We start from the raw sequence: 11734 nt of genomic DNA on the forward strand, positions 1-11734 counted from the left end.
CTACCATTTGCAGCCTAGTCTTGCCAATTTCTTTTCTAAAGTCAGGTTTATTGAGGTATAATCTACACACAATAAAATTCACCAATTTAAGGTATACAGTTTGATGAGTTTTGACAAGAGTACTCAGCTACGTAACTACCACCACAATCACGATAGAGAACATTTCTATTACTTCTAAAAGTTCCCTTGTGCCTCTTTGTAGGGATTTCTTTTCTGTCCCTATAATTTTGCCCTTTCTAGAATGTCATATAAATGGAATCATACAGTACGTGGTCTTTTGTGTCTGGCTTCTTTTACTTTGTATGATGTTACTGAGATTCATCCATAATGCTGTGTGTCAATTCATTCCTTTTTTTTTTAACATCTTTATTGGAGTATAATCCCTTTTATAAAAAAAAAAATGTATTTATTTTTGGCTGCGTTGGGTCTTCGTTGCTGTGCATGGGCTTTCTCTAGTTACAGTGAGCAGGGGCTAATATTCGTTGCGATGCACGGGCTTCTCATTGCAGTGGCTTCTTCTGTTGTGGAGCAGGGGCTCTAGGCACGTGGGCTTCAGTAGTTATGGCACGTGGGCTCAGTAGTTGTGGCTCATGGGTTTAGCTGCTCCGCAGCATGTGGGATCTTCCCGGACCAGGGCTCGAACCCATGTCCCCTGCATTGGCAGGCAGATTCTTAACCACTGCACCACCAGGGAAGTCCCTATTGGAATATAATTGCTTTACAATGGTGTGTTAGTTTCTGCTTAGTAACAAAGTGAATCAGCTATACATATACATATATCCCCCAATTCATTCTTTTTTATTGCTGAATCACATTCCGTTGAATGGATATACCACAATTCCTGTATCTGTTCACTAGTTAGTGACATTTGGGTTATTTTCTCATTGAAGCAATTTTGAATAAAGGTGCCATAAACATTTGCTTGTAGATCTTTGTGTGGGCCTGTTTTCATGTCTCTTAGGTAAATTCCTAGGAGTGGCATTGATGGATTGTGTGATACATAGGTAGTTAGCATTTTAGGAAACTGATGATCTGTTTTCCAAAGTGGTTGTATGATTTTGCATTCTTACTAGCAGGTATGAGAAAGTTCTAGTTCCTCTACATCCTCACCAACACTTGATATGGTTTTTCTTTTTTTTTTTTTTCTTTTTTTGCGGTACGTGGGCCTCTCACTGTTGCGGAGCACAGGCTCCGGACGCGCAGGCTCAGCCGCTCCGCGGCATGTGGGATCCTCCCAGACCGGGGCACAAACCCGTGTCCCCTGCATCGGCAGGCAGACTCTCAACCACTGCGCCACCAGGGAAGCCCCTGGTTTTTCTTTTTAATTTTAGCAATCCTACTGGGTGTGTAGTGAGATCTCACTTTAGTTTTAATTTGCATTTCTCTGATACTCAATAGTGTTGAACACAGTCTCCTAAACTGATTGGCTATTTGTTTATCTTCTCTGGTGAAGTGTCTTTTCAATATTTTTTGCCCATTTTTAATTGTTCTTGTTTTTTTTTGTCTGTTTTGTTTTTTGGGGGTTTTTTTGGCTGTGCCGCACAGTATGTGAGATCTTAGTTCCCTGACGTGGGATCAAACCTGTGCCCCCTACAGTGGAAGCACGGAGCCATAACCACTGGAACATCAGGGAATTCCCCTTGTCTGATTATTGAATTGTCAGAGTTCTTTATATATTTTACAAACAAGTCCTTTATCAGAGTGATAGGCAAATATTTCTCTTCATCTGTAGCTTATCTTTTCAATTATTAACAACAACTATTTTTCAAGTTGGGAATTGGGGTTAAAAAAATCCACCTACACTGGACTCATAATACAAAACTTTAGATAAGAAAGTTTTTAAAAAGTAAAACTAGGGCTTCCCTGGTGGCGCAGTGGTTGAGAGTCCGCCTGCCGATGCAGGGGACGTGGGTTTGTGCCCCGGTCGGGGAGGATCCCACATGCCGCTGAGCGGCTGGGCCCGTGAGCCATTGCCGCTGAGCCTGTGCGTCCAGAGCCTGTGCTCCGCAACGGGAGGGGCCACAGCAGTGAGAGTCCCGTGTACCGCAAAAAAAAAAGAAAAAAAAAAGTAAAACTAAACTAACTTTTGCATACATATTTAGACCTCAATTTTGATCTTAAAATTAGTACTTGAGAAAGAAAGTCATCTGGATCCTAAGCTCCCGGATTCCCTTTTTTAATTTCCTGCTATATGACTGAAAAAATTCCATTTCTTCAGCTGTAATTTTCATGGGGCACAAAACAGCATTTGCTATTCTCTCAACATTTGGCTCTATACCAACTGTAAAATGCTACTCATGGTGCTGAGCTGACATTCCTTGGTGACATTGGTATACGGCAAAAGGGCGCTTGTCAGGGTGTGGGACTATCCATATTGAAATTGTTTATTTTTGTTTAAGAAACAGACAGACAAGTTAATTTTACCTCCATTTAGGACACAGAAAAGAATCAATGTTTGCCAAATAGAAAAACACAAAATTGGTGAAGGGAAAAAAAATTGTATTTTCAAGCTTCTACAATGGAATTAGAGGAGGGAGGGGGGGAAAAGTTACACAAATGACTAGAGATTGTCTCCCTTAAAACTGCTTCAGCCTTCTACTCGAAGTTCTTGCTTCGTGAACGGTTCCTGGCGGAAGATGCTGCCCCATGTTAAGAGAAGAAACCAACTTCAAAATACCTGGCTGGCATTTTCAATGACCGGGCACTATTTGACAAACAGTCTGTGACTTCAGAGTTGGGGTGAATACTGAAAATTGGAATGTACAAATTGCTTCCTGCTAGAAATACACCTTTGTGTGAAGAAGGTTTTACGGGGCAGAGGCTTATTTTAACAGCCTGAACTTCAACACTCTCAAGTCTCCAGGGGGAGAAATGTGGAAGTAAAGTTCTGAGAACCGGAACCCAAATCCCTTAGGTCAAGGGCACCCGCATCAGGATGGGAGCGTCTCGGGGAGAGCGGGGAGCACAGCGCAAAGCCCTGCCCGCGGGCTGCTACCCAACCCCTGCGGAAACGGTACCCTGGAGAGACGTGTTATCAAAGCATCTAATTCCGCCCTCCTGTCAGCCTGACAGGGACTTAGAATGCACAACTGGCCCAGCGCTGATTACCTTCAGGTGCAGTTAGGCCGAGTTAAAAATTCCATTAGCAGGGCACAGGCGCCGGAAAGCCGCTTTCACAGGGACGGCTGCTTCTAGTTAACGAGGAAGAAATGGCTTCTCATTTCACAGTGATCGCAGGGAAGAGGCCTGTGGTTTGTTTACGCTCTGCAAAGGGGGAAGCACCTCGGCTCCACTGGCCTGCACGCAGAGGCCCGGAGTCAAAGAGGGAACACACTTTCCAGAAGGAAAGCGGGTGGCCGCCAGCCTCAGGCCAGACAGCACGGGCTCCTCTCTGCAGCCTTGCCGTCGGGGCCTCCTCCGCTGCCGCCCGCCACCCACGCTCCTTTCTCAACCTAATTGTTTTTCATTTTCTCATAATAACCTTCCTCCCTCACCCTAAACCCAACACTGAAACGCCCTCTATTTACGAAGCTCCGAGGAGTGCAATAAAGGTGAGTGCTATTTGCTACTCTCTGCCTTGCTTTTAATTTTATTCCAGAAGAAAATCAATTAGACTGTCAGAGTCCCATCTTCCTTCTTGGAGGCTTTTGGGCTTGAATAGCTCATAGAAGTACTTCCCCTGGCCTCAGTATTTTAATAAATGCTTGATTGTAATGGTTTTTAAAGAAATTAAAAAAAAAAAGAGACAAGCAGGGAGGCAACTTCAGAACAAAACTAGGCATTTGAAAGGCCCTTTAGGTTGAGCTGTTGTTTCTGCTCAGGCAACCTCCTGTATTGCTGATATTGTTTTAGCATCAGGACTTACGTTCCCTGCTTTTCTCCTGGTCCACACACTTAAGCTGTTCATTAGCTGAGAAAGGGACATCCTGGCAGAGCAAAGCACCAACAAAGCAGCCACTGGGCTGCTAGGAGAATAGCTCTTTCTCTCTTATGCTCATTGTCCTGGGCCTTCCTGGGAGCCCTGGCCTCTCTCCTTGCGTCTGGCACCTGTTTAAATGGAGGGTGTGGCCTCACAGGCCAGTCCAGAGGCCAGCTTGTGAGCATCTGAGGGAGAGGATGGAGGAGCCGGGGGCCCAAACAGGCACTGAGCAAACCCCTCTGGGGCCTCCCACAGACCTCAGTCAGCCTGGAACGCAGGCTTCCATCGATCTGCCAGATATTGGCATGATGGTTTGTGCACTTAGCTGCAACACTGATCAAAATGTGGTCGAGGGGCTTCCCTGGTGGCACAGTGGTTGAGAGTCCGCCTGCCGATGCAGGGGACACGGGTTCGTGCCGGTCCGGGAAGATCCCACATGCCGCGGAGCGGCTGGGCCCGTGAGCCATGGCCGCTGAGCCTGTGCGTCCGGAGCCTGTGCTCCTCAACGGGAGAGGCCACAACAGTGAGAGGCCGTGTACCGCAAAAAAAAAAAAATGTGGCTGAGGAGCTGTGAGGCGTTCAAGTATATGGAGTGCCAAGATATGAGAGTCAACTGGGAGAGCTGAGCTTCACAGAGGCCCTGGAACACCTTTGGAAAAGGCCACGTGGGGCCCCATCGTGCAAGGCCTTGGTGCTGATGACTTAGAAGAAGTCAACCCACACAGCCAACCACCTTCTGAGATGTTCCCGGATAAGTGCCTATTTCTGTGTCATCTCCCTCCTGAGATGTGAGCCCCTGAGGGCGGGGCCCTTGCGCCCTCCTGGCTGCACATCTGGGCTAGAACACTCCTGTCTGCAGAAGGTGTTCAGTGCCTGCTGCAAGGACGAGAGAAGTGGCGGAGGAATATGGGAGGAGGAGGTGTTGGGAACCCCTGCTCTGCGAGTGGAAGCAGGGCTTCTGGAGGAGAACACTGAGCCATCTGCCGGGCTCTACATAGAGCGCTGTTCCCACTGACCCCTGCAAAGGACAGGGGAGCGGCCTCGGGGTCTGAGAGGGTGAAGGGCAGGTAGCCCAGCCTGCTAGCTTGCTTTCAGGTTTGTTCTGGCCTTCATATGGCTGGCCTCAGGAGGCCACGGTGGAAGACACTGAGGAAGGTTCCTGGGCCTCTCCCTCTGCACTGCCTGCACCCCCAGCATTGCAAGGCCGGGCTGGGCAGCGTTTGGGCATTTGGCATGTTTTAATCCCCGGCAAGCAGAAGGGTCTCTATGTTTTTAGGTGGCGATGTGTTAAAGGCCACATCCCTGGCCTTTAACTAACGGTGTGACTCTCTCTCTATCTGTGGCTTCCTTTCTGTGGTCCACACGCCCACCTGGAATAAGATGTGGGATTTATGAAGAATGTTTCTGGTTTTCATTTTCTTCTTGAATATGGGGCCTTATAAAGCAGGGTTCCTATAGCACAAAGAGTGCCACAATTTCTGTGGGATAACTTCCCTCAGTGAGAGCCCTCCGGCCACCTCCTTTCTTCCCACTAGACACCCTCTCTCCTCCCCACATCTATTTGCATCACAGCACCCACCCCCAACCCCCAAGTATAATTAACAGTCTACAGATGCTGCACCAGCCAGTGTGGTCCTCTTCGCTGCTACAAGAGCTGTGCAGTTGTGGTCACAGACAATCAGATTCAAAGTCCTATCACCCAGCATTGATCAGATTAGCAACCTTGTGACTATTCACTAATTGTATTTTCTCTTGGCATAAAAAGTAAATACAAACAGGATGTTTGTTACATTTTTAAATGAACAATCTACTACTACCTTTTGAAAAGACAGTATAAGAGGATAGGTAGGTTAATGCAACGTTAATTTTCCTGGGGCAAAATAGTTAAGCTAGGATTTCCCAAGAGTCATTCTGTAAAAGGCCTTTGAGGGTTCCAGTTTCTTTGGTGTTTCAGGAAACTCCACTCTACCTTGATGGATTTGGCTGGGGTTCCCTGGGGTAGATGTCGCAGAGGGCAGGAACAAACCCTTGAAGCCAAGGGGAAAAGAAATCAGGTTCTTTCTGAACGTGACTGCAGAAATCTCAAGAATTGCATGGGATTTAAACATGATAGGAAGAGGAGGAACTTACCGAGGGCACTTCTCTACCTGGGATGTCCGAGGTCCAGACGCTGGGTGATGCTCCCAGGGTGGAAGGCTATGTCGATCTGAACAAAGCAGAGTCCAGCCAGTGGAAGAGGGACACTAAGGGGACAGTCACTCTGTCTCTCTGAAGAAACGGAGGCTCTGGGCAGTCTGAGGCCTGACGGATGTCACTCACTGGGTGGTAAACCAAGTAAATGACACACCTTCCACTAATGTCACCCGCACCCATCTGAAATCTCCAGGGTCACAAGAAAACACGGGTGCTTCCCCCATTTGTTCATTTTCAAGACTCACAGCGTTCCAGTGGAAAGAAATTTAGGAAAAAAAAGTTGCTAAATAATTATCCATAAAGATTCCCTGACAGTGAGATCCATTAGTGACTGGAATAGTCTCCCTAGAGAACTGGTTAAGAATGTCATTATTTGATACTGTTTAAATGATATTAAATAAAGAACTGAGGAAACTGGGGAAGGGGACACTCTTGGAAAACCCGATAAACTGAAGCCACATGCATGCCTGCCTTCCATCACGTACTTTTTATGAAAACATTTGTATATTTCTTATGCACGTGCTTGTATATATAACACCGCTCCTTTCCCAGTCCGTGATGGAGAACACCCACTACTTGGGTCTTTCTACATAAAGTCAATAATTTAATGATGAATGAGATCCAGGCACCATGCTGAGCATGTTATCTCAGTTAGTGACTTTTAGACTCCCTTCTCCCCGCCCGCCCCCATGTTTTTCCTAGAGGATTTTCTTTTTTAAAATAATTAATTAATTAATTATTTCTGGCTGCGTTGGGTCTTTGTTGCTGCGCACAGGCTTTCTCTAGTTGCGGTGAGCGGGGGCTACTCTTTGTTGTGGTGCGCGCGTTTCTCATTGCAGTGGCTCCTCTTGTTGCAGAGCACGGGCTCTAGGCGTGCGGGCTTCAGTAATTGTGGCGCTTGGGCTCAGTAGTTGTGGCTCGTGGGCTCTAGAGCACAGGCTCAGTAGTTGTGGCGCACGGGCTTAGTTGCTCTGTGGCATGTGGGATCTTCCCAGACCAGGGCTCGAGCCTGTGTCCCCTGCATTGGCAGGTGGATTCTTTTTTTTTGTTTGTTTTGCGGTACGCGGGCCTCTCACTGTTGTGGCCTCTGTTGTTGTGGAGCATGGGCTCCGGACACGCAGACTCAGCAGCCATGGCTCACGGGCCCAGCTGCCCCGCGGCATGTGGGATCTTCCCGGACCGGGGCACGAACCCGTGTCCCCTGCATCGGCAGGCGGACCCTCAACCACTGCGCCACCAGGGAAGCCCTGGCAGGTGAATTCTTAACCACTGTGCCACCAGGGAAGCCCTGTGGAGGATTTTCTTAACACCAGCTTGGCTCGGGGACCAGGCAGGTTCTGGCCCAGGCTTCCCATCTCCAGCTGTAGGGCTGAGCAAGGGGCTAGGTGCTCTGAGTACCAGTTCCCTCATCTGTGAAATGTGGTTGAAGACAGTCCCTCACAAACCCGGCTGTTGTGAGGATAAAAAGAAAAAATATCGGTTAAAGATTGATTAGCTTAAGACCAAGCATAGGAAGTCCCCTATTCATGGAAGATATCATTTAAAACAATGGTTATCATCAGTGTGAATCTACTGTTTTCCTTTCCCACTGAGCTATTTTCCATGTATCTTTGTTTATCATTTACTTCTGGTAGCCTGTGAATCTCACAGCAGCACAGATCCTCTCCAAAGCAGATTTAATTGGGGGTAAAAAGGCAGGAATCCTATGAAAAAGATATCCCTGTGGCCATGTAAATGTGAGGGGTAAATATTTCACTGACAGAAAGGCTCCAGTGTTTGTTATTCCATGGAAATCTGCCTATAAACTACGATAATACCTCAATAGGTTAGTTTAAATTCACCCTTAGAGAAATTTTAATTTCAATGTTACTGTTGTTATAATCTGGGGGTGTCTCCCAAGATGGAAATGTCAGTAGAAAAATAGGAGCCCATCTGAGAAACTCATCTAACAGGCAATTTGGGGGCAAATATATATAAATATATATATACACACATATATATATATTCTGCTTTATATAGTTTAGCACTAAAATGTATTTGAGTAATACCTAAGAACATGTCTATTTAATTTTAACCAGTGGGTTATGGGAATCATCAAAAATCAAACACAATAAAAAGGAACAATATTTATGGCATTTTAAAGCCTATTCTATTATTGGTTAGTACTCCCCTCAATTGTTTAACTGCAATTGGTTCCACTTTCTCAGTGTGGATGATTTTTATTCATCTGAGTTAAAAAATAATGCTGCTTGCAAATGAAAAGTTAAAGACCAAGACAAGGCCTATTAGAATAACATTACACTTTTTTATTCCCTGCACTTATTTTGTCAATTACTAATTATTTCCCTTTTCCTATGCAACAAAATAGAAGCCGTAAAATCTTTGATTTAATGAGAACTTCCTTACCAAATAGATACTCCAACTCTGCTGAAGGCTTATAGGTAATTTATCTACCTCAGTAGGCAGTGACCTTTTGTGAATCGCAAGTCATTCCTCACTCCTAATGAGATGGACCCAGATGCCATCCCACCTCTGCACAGCCCCTCCTTCCTCCCTCGTTCGAGCCCGCAATGCTCCTGCGCTCTGCCCCCCAGCTTCCCGCAAGTGGGCTGTGATTAGTCCCTGCGCGGTGCGCCTGCTCCCGGGGTGGGGTGGGAGGGAAGTCCCTCCTCCTCGCGAGCCTTCGTTAAGCTGGCTGAACACCGAGTGTGCTTCTCTCAACGCCCCGAGGAAGAAAGGGTGGGGTTGGGAGAGGCCGAGATGAGTCTCCTGACTGTCTGGGAAGTAGAAATAACTTCCTGGCGCCTTGAGAGGCCTCGCTGCCCACTCTTCCAAGCCACAGCCGTGGAGAAAAGAAGCGGGTGCTCAGAAGGCTGGGTGAAGCCCAGAATCTTAGCAGCGCAGGGCGGTCCTGCGGGCTCCGGGCGGTTTGGATTGAGCTGGCTCCAGTGTGTACATTTATTTGTAAATTGCCTACGTGTATTGCTGACTGTGTATTATATTATACACATGTATTACTACTTATATTACTCATTTATACATGGGACATTAATTATATCTATTACTGTACATGTATAGGTATTACTGTCCTGTTCCAGTATACTCAGGGCATTTATAAAACTAATACAGAAAATAGAAGAAGCATGAGGTCAGTAATAAAGATGAATACATGTTTTAATATTTTCTCCCTGTTCACTTCTGGATCTTCTTGTAAATCATCCTTTCTCGGGCTCCAAAGAGAGCCTGACCTATGTGCTTGTTTTGGTCCGAAGTAGATCACTACGTGGCCATAAGGAATGGTGTTAGGGGCTGGGGCCACAAGACCTCCCTGTATCACACGGTCCTCCATCTGGGGTAAAAGTCGGGGAGGTTAGTCACTGAAAGATCAAATTGTTCACCGCCCCCCCCCGGGCCCCCCACCTCTCCCCATTCCTGCAACATGTTTTTCATGCTATGCTTTCCATTGGCGAGAGTGGCTGCTGCTGGGAGAGTGAAAATATTTGCAGACAAAAAGCTCTGGAATTCCTTCCAGAGAGTTTGATGGATCTATCTTCAAAGTAGGTGGGCAATGGTGGAAGTTTTGGAAATGCAGCTGCAGGCTTTGTTGGCGCTGGCACAGGCCTTTCAGGAGGCAGATGCTGGCAACTCCAGTCTGGCCCATAGGGTACAGCCTGCAAATTCCAGATTGCCCAGGGCCTGGGGTCCACACCAGGGAGGACTTGTCCTTTCTCCCTAAAAGGTCAGAAAGGAATCAGAAGTGGTCTTTTACTGCTGCCTTCACCAGAGGAACACCCACCCGAAGGGAAAAGATGCGCACCTTGCAAATGCAGAAGTAGCTAGAGTGTGTGGCGGGACCTTGGAGTAACCTCAGCCTGAACATCTCCGTGCCTGATTTTGATTGCTTCTTGCTGCCACGTCTGTAGAGCATAAGAAAGAGTTGAAAATAACTGGCAAATCCAAGTGCGTAAAAAATCCAGTCTTTGAAATGTTTATTCAAGTGCTTTTTAATTAATATGTATATTCACAAAACTAAATGAGGCTACCTTTAAATTAGTTTGAATGCCCGAGATTGAATAAAAGAGACTCTACATACAAGTCTTACAGATAATACTACATTTTTATTTTTTCTGGAGAAAAACAAGAAACCTGATTCCTTCGTATAGGATATTTCTTCGTAAGACCTAGATATTCCTATTTAAATGCCAATAAAATATAGTCATGGGCAGAGAAATTGTGGGGTTTTGAAAATAATTTATTCATAAAAGAATAGAAGTCCTTGATGACCTGCTGCATTTGAAATAAGTAGCTCTCAAGACTGCTAAACGCTTGAACCTATGTCTTAGAGATAATTTTCTTAAAAAGTAACACAAAAAGGAAAAGCCCCTACAGATGCACAGTTTCTTTCTAGGTCAATGGTTTTGCTTTATTCACATGTCTGGGTGAGGCTGGCGGGTGCGACCTGCCAACGGAAGCCACTGGATTTGACACATTTCAGTGTCAGCTGTGGGATTCCTGCCTTAAATCTGTCAGGATGGCCCTGTGGCCACTTCTGCAAAAACCCTTGGGGACAAAATTTATTGTTATACCTCAATAGCTTTTTGTTCACCTCCAAAATAGGGGTCTGGGGTCATACTAACGATTGTGGAGAGACAAAATGCTCTCTCAATATTTTATTAAACAGATCTCTTAATAATTAATCAAACGTGAAAATTATTTTCCATCACTCTGACACTAAGGCTAAAGCACTGGGATTTTTGTTCTCAGCCTGTTTCTGTTCCTTTTAAATTGCCCTCGGTGGAGTCCCTCAGCTCCAAAGCAAGTGAGTAGAGAAAGCCCAATTTACCACCTGGCTTTTTAAACCATTATCACCTCTCTGGGCTTCTATTGGTGAAGGGTTGGGGGGCTTTGTAGGCTGTCAGATAAACACCTGAGAAAATCTGTTCTCGGATCGCCCAAGTCCACAGAGGGACCAAGACACCACGGATAGGAACAAGTCCGTGGATGTCCACCATGTGCCAGACCATAGCATGGCGCCTCTCCTAGGGACAGAAAGACACGGCTCCTTCTCTCAAAGAGTTTCTGTGTTTCAGGGAAAAAATAGCTTAGTAAAGTGAGAGCTACCCTGTTCATCTCTGGCTGGGGTGAGAAGAGAACGCTGCACTGCTGAGGTATTAGCCCTGAGCTCCATCTCCAGCATCCAGCAGTGGCGCAGCCTCCACCCAGGCCGGTTTAGAAGATGGGTGGTGTCTTAGGGCCCGAGTCACTGACAGATTAATACCAGATAAGGGACACTGCCAGGGAAATGCACAGCAAGCAGTTCTTCTAACCTTTCCTTACTAAAAGGTCAGAGAGAAATTAGAAGTGGTCTTTCATTGCTGCCTTCATCTAGGAACATTCCATCTGAACGTAGAAGACGTGAGTCTTGCAAACATAGGACTAGTTGGTGTATTTGGGGGTGGAGGTGAGGGATAAGGATCTGGGCTCATACTGGGAGAGGGGGCTCTTGGGAGTGTGTGCGAGGTATGTGTGTGAATATGTGTGTAAGAGTGTGTGTGTGCACAACTAGGTAATGTGAAAGCCAAGTGGGCAACAGGAGCAGGTGAGAAACGTACAGAAGAGAAA

This window comes from Neophocaena asiaeorientalis, unplaced genomic scaffold (genome assembly GCF_003031525.2).
Source record: "Neophocaena asiaeorientalis asiaeorientalis breed wild unplaced genomic scaffold, Neophocaena_asiaeorientalis_V1.1 scaffold515, whole genome shotgun sequence".
Classification (NCBI taxonomy): Eukaryota; Metazoa; Chordata; class Mammalia; order Artiodactyla; family Phocoenidae; genus Neophocaena; species Neophocaena asiaeorientalis.